This window comes from Rhea americana, unplaced genomic scaffold, assembly GCF_003343005.1.
Source record: "Rhea americana isolate MKP2758 unplaced genomic scaffold, rheAme1 scaffold_145, whole genome shotgun sequence".
Lineage (NCBI taxonomy): Eukaryota > Metazoa > Chordata > Aves > Rheiformes > Rheidae > Rhea > Rhea americana.
Window position 1 is genome coordinate 902584 of NW_028185539.1, and position 13126 is coordinate 915709.

Consider the following 13126-nt stretch of genomic DNA (forward strand, 5'->3'; position numbering starts at 1 on the left):
GCCTCGGTCCGTGCTGATTTCTCGGGTACTTTTAGGTAGTAAAAGACAAGCAAGGGGGACGCAGGTGGGAGCACACGATAAAAAGCCAACTGCAAAGCAAGACCTGACCGCTAGCAGCTGCCCAGAGCCTCCTCAGCGCCCGGCGTCCCCTCTGACAAATTCGCTCCCGTTTAAAAGCAGACAGATTGCACTTCCAATCTGATTATCAAAACCAGCGCTTCTTCCCACATCACTCCTCTAATCCTGTTTTGCTATTTTGCTGCTTTGCGGTTAACGTAAACACACACAAACACCATTCGCGTGATCCAAAGGGCATAAAACACTCATCTCGTAATACGCGGTCAAACCCAAATCGCTAGATTTAAGGACAATATTTGAGAATACGGTGCCGAGCGCTAAACCTCATTATGGGCTGATCTCGATTCCCTTTCCAGTCCGTAAGTCGCCTCCGCCTCGTTTACGTGGGCTGGAGTTTGCCGCGGCGCCCCGAGCAGCTCCCTTGGAGGCCAGCCGGCCAGCGAGGGGAAACCACCCACCGCTGCCCGGCGAGCACGGAGCTCACCCAGAGCGCAGAACATCGACACGCTTCCCGCGGGCTCGCCGGGCGCCGAACCCCAGAGCCGTCCCAAAACAGGACCCCGCGCCCAAGCGCCCAAGGCGGTCCCGGCGGCCGCGCTCCCGACACCCCGTGCCGGGACCGTCCCGGCTGCAGCTACTCCAAGCCGAAAGCTGCTTCGGTAAGCAAGGGCACACGAGGCCAAGGCCCGGAGCTAAGTTCATCTTCTGGCAGCCACTGCTTCGAGGACTGCTGAAAAAGCAACATTTTCTTTATACCAGAGCGAGGGAGTTCAGTAACTCCAGTGCAGAAGTTGCAAACAGCACCACGAGCAGAGCTACGGAAAAATGAATACCAGACAGAACAGAGGCAGCATTTTTTTTCCTTTTTTTTAAGATATAAACAGCTCGCCGAGAGGAAAAGCAGTGAACGCACTTCGACTGTGGAAAATCTGAACCTCGCTTCCTCCTAGCAGCGAACGGCAGCCCGAAAGAGCCGTCACTGCGATTGCAAAGCCTTACGTACGTCCCAGGCCTACAGGTTTGCAGAACCAAACCTAAATCCCCCAGGCCAACCAGAGCCAAACCGGCACCGGTCCAACGTAACGTTGGGCGAAGCGTCCCAAGGACGCCACGAGCGCGCCGGCGCGGAAACCAAGCTCACCACATTCCCCCCCCCAGCAAGTTCACGGGAAAAGCAGGCGCTGAACAGCGTTCTGCACGAGGGGAAGCCAAAAGCGTGCCAGAAAATTTGCATGGGACGATAGATGCGTCGTAAAAGTCCGAATTAAAGCTATAAGTAGTGTAAATTTTTTTTTCCCCAGTTGCTGGGTACTGTTCAAGTAGTAACAAGTCTTTGTTCCTGCAAGGTTGTAAACTGAGGTGGAGCTGACGAGCTGCCTACCTTAATAACATTTTATTCTGTATCTTGGGATTATATTGAATCTCCTCACTGCAGTCTTATCTAGCTGTCCCATCATCAGTATTTTAAATAATATTTTTTCAATTTGCTGACTTACTTTGTTAAGGATTTGGGAAAAATCCTTAAAGTCTATTATTTGCAGATAGCTCAGCATGGGCTCATTTTCTCATTCAGGCAATAACTTAACTTCTGCAGCAAGGCTCAGAGGGGCTCAATCCTGTGCAGTTTGTCCCCCTTCTCTTAAGTAGTCTTCCTCAGTTTCTCATTATTCCATTTAATTGATGAAGATTGACTTTATTTATGAGGTGAAAACCTCCAATAAACATAAAGCATCCCCTTCAGGCCTGTGGATAAGTCTGTACGCTCTGAAAATGCAGCGCTGGCTAGTAAACAGGATTATGAGTCAGTGCACATGACTTCAAACGGCAAAACCTCCCCAGACTTCAGCCACGGCAGGATTTCCCGCTGCCATTCTGCGTCTAAAGGAAAAAGTTACCCCACGTTCTCCAGACTTTGGAGTAAGAAAGCTATAACACTTCCCTATCTCATCCTGCACCTGAAATTAAGTTGTCCAAGTCAATAGGGTCTCCCACAGCTTCCAGACACGTTGGACTCGGGCTCCACAACCTCAGGCCAAAGAGGCTGGAAACAGCAAATGCAACAGCACTAGTACAAAACCGCTCGCTCCCGCTGTCGCCTGCACGCAGGCTTTCCTCCTGAGGGCTTTACACACTAGCTCTGGTTCCACATACAAGGGAATAAAATGTTAAAAAACAGCATTTATTGAATATGACTTCTACTGCACCCACGTCTGCAGTCCAGCGACCAAACGCCTGCAAGGGTGAGCACGTTTCTGCAAACGAGCTGCGGTTCGGCTGACAGCCTCTTGCCAAAAGACGCTCCAGCCCTCCTTAGCAGGGGATCACACGTCTTCCCACGGCGTTCCCTTTCTGCCCGATTCCCAGTTTAGATCAGCAATGATTCAGTCTTGCCACATAAAGCAACTGGAAACTACCAGCCAAAGAAAAGGAAGGAAAAAAATATAAATATATCATCATCTGCCTGTTCCTTGTAGCTAGACCATTCTTTTCCAGGGCTAACGAGATAAAGATACACTCTCACCATTAATTAATAAGACATGCCTACACTTAACATTTTAAACTGCTGGTAGAGTAAAGGGGAAAGCAGGAATTAGCTGTGCCCAAGATGACAAATCCACACATATATACCGAGCTTCCGCGATCCACCAAACTGCTTTGCTTGTGATGAACGTACCAGTCATGCAGGAGCAGAGACTCGACCCAAGCTCGCCCATGGCACCCGCGGGGGGCCGGGGTTTGCCACAGCAGCACCCAAAGCCACCGCTCCAAGCACCGTAGCCTGCGGGGGAGCCCGAGTCCAAACTTGCCCCCTGACCTGGGCTGCACACAAGCTCTTGCTAGAAAATGAGTAATTAAGAAAATCGACACCCCATCCAATTCAGTAGAAAGCATTATTTTATTGCCCTCTGCTCCTAAGGAGCAGGAGTGGCAGGGGAAAGACTCTTGCTCCGTGCTTACGCGACCGGCACCGTGCACCGCTGCAGACACGCAGTCTGCTGCAGCATAGCTCACCCGCGGTAGCTGTTAAAGAGCAGCGCGCTTATTTATAGCATTAATTGGGTCTCAGCACTGATTGCCATTCAGACTGGTTTTTTGGGGGGGAGGGAACCAGCACAAAACCTCCCAAGGGGTCACCACAGCTGGGCACGCGCGCGCAGTGCACCAGCCGAAGGGCGCATCCACCACGCGACGCGCTGCCGCCGAGTCGCACCTCGGCCAGCTTCGTGCAAACCAGCTCGGCGCTGGACGACGCGTCCCGGCGGAGCTGGCACAGACAAACCACCCGCCCCAGGGTGCGCGATGAGCCCCCCCAGAGCACCTCGCCAGCACAGCACCTCCAGCACCCAAGCTGGCTGGCAATGGCTAGCGCTACTGCTTCTGCGTGCCCACGCAGAGGTATCCTACAGGACGCTTTAGTCAGAAAAATGACTGTAAAAAGGGCATATTCTCTTTAAACAAACTTGCAGCGAGAGCCTGATCTGCTTACGAGACTGCTTTTTAATCTGGGCAGTACTGTAGAGCAAGTCCAGCCCACCAGACCAGGCGCTGTCCCTGGAGAAGAGCAGCTGAAGCACTACTAGTGGTCCACTCTGCTGGTCCAATGAACCATCTCACCTCCTTTTCCCCCCAGTTGTGAGATTATAAGAATTTGAAATGGTCCATGAGACACTGTGACTGTTGGCCACGGTCCCAAAAGTTGAGGAACTGCTGAACTGAGAACTGTTTTGGCTGCTTAATCTTAGTAACAAGGGATGCTGAATAAGCTGACAGAACCCAGGTTTACTTTTAATTACTGCTTAGAGTACACTGGTCTAGTAAGCAGAGAAAAAAAACCTTCTTGTTTCTTCCTTATACTTTTTTCCCCCCATACACAGCTTGAAACATCTGAGACTCAGAGACAATAAATACAGAGCTCCACCATGTCACTTTTTACAGACACACTTTTCAAGCATAAATATTATTTAAACCCCTCTTAATATCTACGTCTGTTATACAGTGTTCACCTACTCAGAGCGAGACAAGACCGTGCCAGAGCTCTTGGTGTCTCTGAGTGCGGCTGGCAGCTGCCGAGCTCTCTCCGTGCAGCAACACCCACCGTAGTGGTGACAGCCGCTGAAGAGGAACTACACGGACCAAGGACTTTAGAAAACTTAGATTTAGAAAATCTTCCCAAGCACCAGGAAAACACCATCATTATTCTCTGAGCAGGTTTGGATACTGTTAGCAAGTCAGATTTCTTTCTTTTGCTCCGGCAGAGCTGGAGTCGAGAGAGGCTGGTAGCTCCTTAAGAGCCCGGGTGAAAGTAGAAAACACCTGAGTTCAAAGCATAAGCACCGAACTGATGCACAGACTGCCAGGGAAGAGCCAGACATCCTACGGTCTCCCACCGCTGCTCTCTTACGGATAAATGCCCCGGCAAGGCTGCAGAACTTCATGTTGCGCCCAGAAAACTGATCACTTAGAGCTTTCCAAAATTTGAAATTATCTACCTCAACTAGGCAAACAAAATTGTAAGAGTTTCAAATGATTTCAATTGATAGTCTCCATGCCTACAAATCCTATCATCGGTGCACATCTCGCACACAGCACAACTCTATTTATAACCGCTCCTGAGCCCATCGTTCTGGTTACGACCTACGGAACTGGGGCAATCCGAAAACCCTGCAAAGACTCAGGCGACACCAGCCCCGAGAAAGCAGCGGTGACGTTCAGGTCCCCCTCCTGCAAAGACGCGCGGGATCACGCTGGGAAAAGCCTTCCGCGAGCTCCTCGCCGGCAGGCGGGCATTAAACCCACGACAACCCACCGGCCAAGGGCGGCTCCCGCGGGTGCGGGCTGCAGAGGAGCCGGGTGCGATCGCGCAAAGAGAGGGCTGCTCGTGTCCACCAGGCTAAATTGAGGAAACCCAAGAGGGAAGTGCTGAAGCAGTTTCCCCCAGGCGCCGCCAAGGCTCAGCTCTGCACGGGGATATCTGCTGCAAACAAGCCCGGCGCGGCCGTCAGAGCCGGGGGTCGTGCCGCGAAGCTTCGAGGGGAGCGGAGCAGAAGGCTGCGAGACGAGCAGGCTACGTGGAAGAAGATGCCTTCAAAAGCCAAGGAGACACTGCAGCGCTATCCTGGCTTAGGCATCCAGAAGGCCAACAGATCTGGGGGGAAAAACAGCCGGATTCAGCCAGCCTCACCCCTCGGAGCTGCACCTTCTCGCCCGCGCAAGCCACGCCGCCAGGCTCTGCCGGGGTTGCTCCCACCCCACGAGCGAAGCTGGGCCTCAGCGGGCGGTAGGCAGCCCCCACCACTCCGAGCCCCTGGGCACGCAGAAAGCCATCCCTGCCGCCGGCAGGATCACGCACAACGGCTTCATTTTGTGCCGGGTGCTCCGTCTTTCCTCAAATGAAGTCTTTCTCTTGGAGGGAGAAGTCAAAGCAAACACCCACTCATCGTGTTTACCCGTGCAAATCAAAGCCCAGCAGCACCTAAATGCTCCTGACAACATTTCCAGGGAGTTATTCATTGAGAGTTTGGACGTACGTCTCAGCTGGTGCTTTTAATATCTCCGGGAGACTTTTAAGAAGCTGGAATAATACAGAATCTGTTGCTATAATATATTCTCAGTTCCTGTAAGGTGTCAGCAGCACGTAAAGACCAGCACTCAGGTAGTTTTGGCTCCTCAAACGGCTCCCCAAAGGCCGGGCCAAGGAACAGCTATTCAGGTCGCTGCACGCAGACCCACCAAGCATCCCCCGAATGCCAAGACAGCTCATGGATATGGCCGTACAATTCACCCGAGCCAGCTTTAGCTGCCCAAAAGCAAGGTACCCAGGCTCAGCCAACTGCCCAGTTATCCTCTGCAGAAGGAACATCTGCACAGGGCAGCTTTTCCCACGAAATCGTCTGCTGGAGATGCCTGCAGAAACTGGACTGCAGAAGGAGACCCGGCTGCGCAACAGCCAACTTTTGTGCAGCTGGAGCGAGGCGAGATAAACCTCACGATACCTTGGCACCAACAGAAGCACTGATTTCTCAGTCCGAGATATTAAAAAAAAAAAGAAAATCACCCAAAGAACACACGACCTTGCTTTGTCTTCTCCAAGGTATCACATCACAGCTCTGTGAATGTGTAAATTCAGTAAAGAAAAAAATCTGCATTCTCCCTCCTGCAACCCTCCAGCATTTGGGTGCTCTCCGGGCACTAACGTGCATGGCGTGACAGCTCTGCCGGCTGCAGAAAGGAGCTGGGGCTTGGCTGAAAGTTCAGTTTAGCTCAGAACCCGCTGAGGAGCTGAAGAGCGCCTCCCTTCCTGCCCACTCCACTGGCAAAGAAAATCCGGAAGAGAAACCGATCCCCCGGGGCCCGCAGAAGTGGGAAGCTCAGCGCCGGGGCTCCCGCGAGCAGCTCGCCGCGGCGTGCGAGCACTGCCCGGCTCCCCATAACGCTCCCTCCCCGCGGCTTAATAACCAGCACGATGCTATTAATACTTACATTTCCTTATATTTATGGTGATAAATATGAATAATGGGAAGTTACAGAAAAGCAGTAATATAAGAGCACAAAAAAAAAATACCCTAGAGTGAACAGGGATGTAGAAAATAAGATACAGGGAGTTTTGTGGACATCAAGAACAAGAAAAAGTGCTACTAATGATACTGGTCCATAACGAGACAGAAAGGCACATTAGTAAATTGAGAAAAGGAAGAAATGGTCAATATACGTTCTTTTCTGTACTGAGAAGAGTGCACAGTGATACAGTCATACTTGTGGTTAAGAGTAACCTGGGATAACATTAAACAACAGGCACTGAATATAGCCCTTTCTAAAACAACATCTCCAAATAATTTACACCTCAGACTTTCAAAAGAGCATGCCAAAAAGCCTTCTGAACCGTTAAGGCTGATTTTTCAAGGCGTCGCAGAGCACTGGGGAAGTTCCAGTAAAAAAAGTTAATGTTTTAGAAGGAAAACTGATGATCCCAGACAGAGTGAAATAGGTCTTACAAGATCCACTCTTCTATTTAAGGACTTAAATTCAGGATGCAAAATTAACAACAATGAAAAGATAGATCTCATCTAACTTGATACCTTTGTTTTGAGATCTAGCTTTGGCTGGTGAAAGGAGTGTTGGTAAAAAAAAGACTTGATTAAAATGTACAAAAATGAAAGACTGGTTTTGACAGCCATTTGATAGCCATGGCAACTGAACCATCTCACGTACACCTGCAAATAAACAGCCAGCGCTGAGTGGATACACACTAATGGGGTTCTGCACAAGCTAGATTTTCAGCTAATGTTGTATAGTTATCCCGGCAACAATTCAAAAGAAAATAAAATCAGCACTGCTTAAGTTTAGACGTGACTCAAGACTGGCAGAACAGTAAATATGGAGAAGAATAACTTAGTGATGCAGAATGGATAGAAGTAAACAGCACAGCTTTTAAACGAGAGGCAGAAGTATGTCTTAAAAATAAAGAACGCAGGTCTTGCTTGCAAGATACCCACCTCAAAGGCAGCGGGATTTAAGACGACCCTGGTGTCGCGCCATGGATGATCCAAGCACACGGTCAATACAGCCGGTGGCCACACAAACCAGGGTGCCAAGGAAGAGACGAGACAGCATCGCCGCTGCGCTTCGTACTACGCAGCTGCTACGGGAATCTAGTCCTGGCACCTGGAGCCCTCTGCAACGTCTGATTAAGGCTCGGGAAAGAGCCCGCGAACGCCTACAAGACTTGAGTACGCTGGCACGGTGAACGACGCGAGCCGTCCGACCCGCCGTGCAGGCTGGCAACACGGGAGCACGACACGGCTTCACAGCGGGGTTTTTAGCCCGTTCTCAGCTGGGCTGAAAATAACCCTGCTTGCAAAGCAGGCGTTCAGCTCGCCGCACGCACGGGAACGGCGAAGAGCGGACTCGCCACGGGCAACTAACGCAACTGCACTTAACTCCAGACGCTTAAAGCCAGAGCAGGCGATGCCTTGTCACAGCTTAGGGTCGGCTCCAAGACCCACCGAAACCCCCGACGGGCCCCGACAACGGGGAGGCACAACCACGTCCTTAGCTTGAATTATTTAACCGGTGTTCAGCCTTCTTGCAGGCAGAAGGCAAGAAAAATGTTTGCAATTTATCCAGCCTCTGCCCTTCTCAACCTGTTTCCAATAATAACAATTCATCCCAAACCTCCACGGGAAAAGTAATTTTCTATCAACAACATAAACCATGTGCAAGAGAAAGTGTGGGTGACTTAGTTTTTAAATGAAGTTATCAGTAACTGTAAATCTTCATTAAGCACCATCCTTTCATTGTGGAAAGTATCCTCTATTGCATTATATTTCAATTATAACACAACTGATACTCCAATAAACAGATTATCTTTTCTGAACTAATGGAGATGCTACAAAAAACAAATGTAGATATTTTTAATGCTTTCTGTATCTCCATAATTGTAATGGATCTTCAGCATTTGCACACAACAGTAGCTTCTGGCACGTATTTAATAGCATTAAAACTTGTCCTCTCAAAAATATTATACAATATTCATTTGTAATGGCTGTGACAAGAAAGGCTTGTTATAACGGGGTTAGTAATATACACTTGCAGTGATTGCACGGCATCCACAACGACCATCCAGCACACCGTTACGGTATTTTTAGTAACGTTAAGATTAGCAGACAAACACGAAACTCGTGCCATCCACTTTCCCACACCACAGGAAACGAGAAATCACTAGGGTCACCCGACCCCGCAGTGCTGCGAGCGCCTGCCCTGACCACAGCTCGCTCTCCTTGCCTGACCAGCCCAGCTTTACCCCCCGCCACCTCCCAGGGGTGAAGAGGTGCAGTAATTACTGCAGCTGCACAGCTGGGGCAACCGAGGCAGAGAAGGAAAAAGGCTTTGCTAGGGTCACCGAAAGAACCTGTGATAGGGATAAGGGCAGACAAGGAATTTCTTAAATGCAGTCAAGTCCTTCAACCACTAGACAGCTATCTCCCTAAAAAAAAGATTACCTAGCAAACAGTTTGGCTGTTCGTAGGATGAAAATTTTCTGTTCCTACTAAATTTTATACTGTTTTTTACCAGATTTCCTACCACTCAAAATATTTTAAAGAGTCAGCATGACGCGAGACATCTTTAAATAATTCATCAGTCAGGTCTGAAACCAGACACCCCAAACCTTTCGGAAACATGACACAGTATTTTACACAAACCACAAGGCGATGCCGGCAAGGAAGGAGTTCCCAGAAGGACGTCCACAGCAGCTCGCGGACCGCTCCTGCCTCCGTCCCTCCTTACGCCGGGCCGGTCGGCTGCGCTGCTCACGCGGAAGCCTGACGGGCCCCAGATCTGCTCCGGCGGCCGCTCCGCGGAGCCGCTGCTCTGCGGGCAAACCTGAGCCAGGCGCAGCTCGCTGCTGCCGGCAGCGGTCAGCAGAGCTCCTCGCTGATGAGGAGTCCTCTTCTCTCCCACCCCTGGCCATGCCCTCCTCCCGAGGGCTTCAACAACGTGCGCTACATCTCCCCGAGAAGACCCTGTATTTAGGAGCAGAACGATGGGTGCACCCCCTCAACCAGCCATGGAGACCCCTCAGCTAGCTGATCTGCACCAGCTGCAGCGTCATCCCGGACCACCACCCCCAAGCCCTGCTCCTCATCCGCCTTCGCGGTGAGCTGCGGGAGAGCAGGTTTTCCAACTGCCGGATCAAAGTTTGCCAAATTTTGTTCTTTACAAACCCTAGGAGATGTAAAGATATATGAGCACAAACCAGCCACAAAGTAAAACTCTTCTTTCACTACGGTCCCATACCTACCGCACAGCGTAATTTTAAAAGTGCTGAACTCTGGCTGCTGGAAGCAGAGTTATGGCCAGGTTCCACGAATATGGTAAATTATCTAACCGGGGGATGATTCAAGCGCACTGCAGCGGCGTGGCACCAGCGATGCTGCTGTATTTAACTCTCTGAAAGCAAAAAGCCATGACCAAGGCTCCCTTGGGGGGTGCGTATAAAAACAAGCCAGCCCCCTCCCCAAGCAGGGCTTTTGCACAGCGACTGCGGAGGCAAAGGCACACGGGAACAACTGCAGGTGCCCCCCAGAGACCCGCGCGCGGCTGCGCTCTGCGACCTTCTCGGCGCTCCTACGGAGGTTCACTGCCCAGCGCGACCCACTTCCCTCCTCCAGAGACTTTTGAGAGAAACCTCTGACACATCAGGTCTTCCGCGATAAGCTTCACACCACGTGGAGCAACCACCAGAAGCCGAGAGAGGTTCTGGGCGTGAATTCATCGCGCAGTGACACTGTTTGATATTCAACACGCGCTTAACCTGCTGATAGCCGAAGATTTACGTCTCCAAAATTTGTAATAGCAGAGTCCGCACCAGCTTGGCTGAACTTCAGAAATAAGCTCTTGCCTGGGAATTTTGTTTCTCTAAAGGCAGCCAACTCATAAAAGTTTGGAAAAACAAAACAGCCCGAGGATCTGCTCTCCGGTTCCCCGCAGCAGACCGCGTTCTGCGCTGCTGGCCTCAGCAAGCAGCCGGGGCACAGGCATTTAGGCATTTTTTCCTGAATGCATTTCCCCCCCCCCACTGCCAAGAGAGCACTTCTGGGAGCACAGCCACGATGCCAAGGCGACGCTTCCCCTTCTCCCTCTCCGCCGCAAAGGGCCAAGGAGACGCAGCCCCTCCGGCACTCCTCGCGGCTTCAGCTCTCCGGTCCAAAGCCTGCCCCGACGGGGATGCTGCTCAGCAGGACCAGTCCCAGCAAAACGTTTCTGCAACCCTCCGGGTCCTCCTTTAACTGAGGCTTGACAAGGAAAGCACAATTTATATCCTTCCTGACAGTCTCTTTTTCTTCATTTACAAATATTATTACAAGAAAGACAGAAAAGATAAGGAGGAACAGCGGCAAACTCTACAGCTACTATGCAAGAACTCAGACGTTGACCAGTAATGATAAAATGGACAAATTGCATAAACTTGGTCACCCAGATCTTCACCTTCAGGACACAGTTCCTTATGCCTGCTCTACACAGAAATACATATGTTCTGGCAAAACACTGTAAATCTTGTTCTACCAATACATTTGCTGAAACTGAAGCAAATCTTTAATACTATGAAAAAAATAATTGCAATTATAATTAACATAAGTGGATTTCAGGGTTTATACTGGTACGCATGTATATACTTATGCACATATATTCGGTGCATGCATGCACCCATACCTGAAAATTAGCCTAAATCAAGCCAGGATCTGTCTCACAGTCTGTTTGATATTCATATACAAAAACCTGGATCTCATCCACAGAAATCAATTAGACACTGAGCAGACTTACCCTGATTTTACATGCAAAGGCAAAGCTTCAGATTCGTCACTGTGGGTTCCTACCGGCTTCCCTTTCAAAGGCTATTTGCTTTCTACAATAACAACCGAAGCGGTTCTTGGAGACCCTGGCCACATCCGAAACTGAAACCCACAAAAACATCCCTCCCTCTTCGAGATTTCACCTGGAAACGAGCAAGTTTAGAGGAGGGAGTCGCCTGCCACGCGAACTGCACACGTGAAACGGGAAGAAGGGACGGCGCGGGCGCTCGGCGCCCCTTTCCGCGGGGGTCCCCGGACACGGCGTCTCCCACGAGCCTCCTCCAGCCGCTCTCCCTGCGAGAGGGAATTTCCACCTTCGAAGGGCAGGGAAGGAACACCCCCACGGCACGCTGTCTCGGTTGGGGCTTTCTGGCGGGGGTTTTTCCCCTCGCTTTGCGAGCCTGGAGGCCGTTTTTGCCGCCTGCACGACAGTTGTTTCCAGCTTGCGGTAACCGGGTGCTAGCCCGAGCCCGGCACCCCGAGTGTGGATGCACCAACCCACCTGCAACCAGACTGCGGGGGCCTGGAAAGCAAAGAAAGGGTCCCCTTCTTCTCTTAAAAACCAGACCCCCCTTCAAAGCCACAGCGACCCAAGGCAGGTAAGCGTCCGAGCTAGTCAAACAGCTCTGAAATCCAAATTCTTTTTCCTATCATTTATATCCATCTGTTTGTGACCATCCCAAACATTTTCTACACAAATGTTATCTACAGTGCTTTGGCTGACTGCTTCTTCATTTTTCTCCAAAACAAGCCCTAGTAAATATTTCTGCCCGCGTGCAAGGGAGGCTCAGGGACACCATCTCCAGCGCGCTCGGGCACGCTGCCGCCGCTCCAGGCACCCTTGACACGAGCACGAGCGGAGACAGGGGGGAAGGGAGAAAATAAATAAGTAAAAGAACTAAAAAGAACCATAAGGCTGCTCAGAGAATTCAGTGCTTTTACAGGACTGTCCAAGGCATTGCTACCCCTGCATTTGCAAGTAGTTTTTAAATCTGTCAAAATACACTTTTATTGTTGTTTGAGGATTCAAAAGGAAAATATGCACATCTGGTTTAAATTTCAAACTGAAGTTTGGTCTATCAGCCGACTTCACAAATTATGCTTACTTTACACACTGGAGGATTTCCTAAGGAGAGGGGCACGGCAGAGCTACACCAGCGTCAAGGAAGACTGCCAGCGTACAAAGACGGTGGTGCTACGCTGCTACACACCGCTCCTGTTGTCAAGTAAACTAAACCTTAAAGTTACTGAGGAAAACAACCCTTACTCAAGAAAGCCTCGCATGCAAAAATTGCAACTTCACCAGCACTTTGAGCAACCTCAGGCGATTCAGCGGGGAAACACGACTTAGGGGGTTCGCAGGAGCGCGGCGCGGTCGCCGGTGGGTGCGCGCTGCTGCAGCTGCGCGGCGGCCAGCGCCCCCCGAGGCCCCGCAACCCCCCCCGGCGCCGACCCCAGCCCGCCCCCCGGCTGCATCCCAAGCTCGGACCTTCTAGGCGTGAAAGCTCTGGGAACCGCTTGCAGGAAGCGTTCGCAAAGGCCGAGGACGGGCTGGGGCGCCGGGGCCGCGCCGCGGGCAGCGCCCGCGCCCCGCTCGGCGCGGCGGGGTCTGCAGCTCGCCGCTGACACCCACGCCGCAGCCCTGCGAAACGCTGCTCTCGCCCCGAGAGCCAGAGCACGTGTTGACACACTCGGGA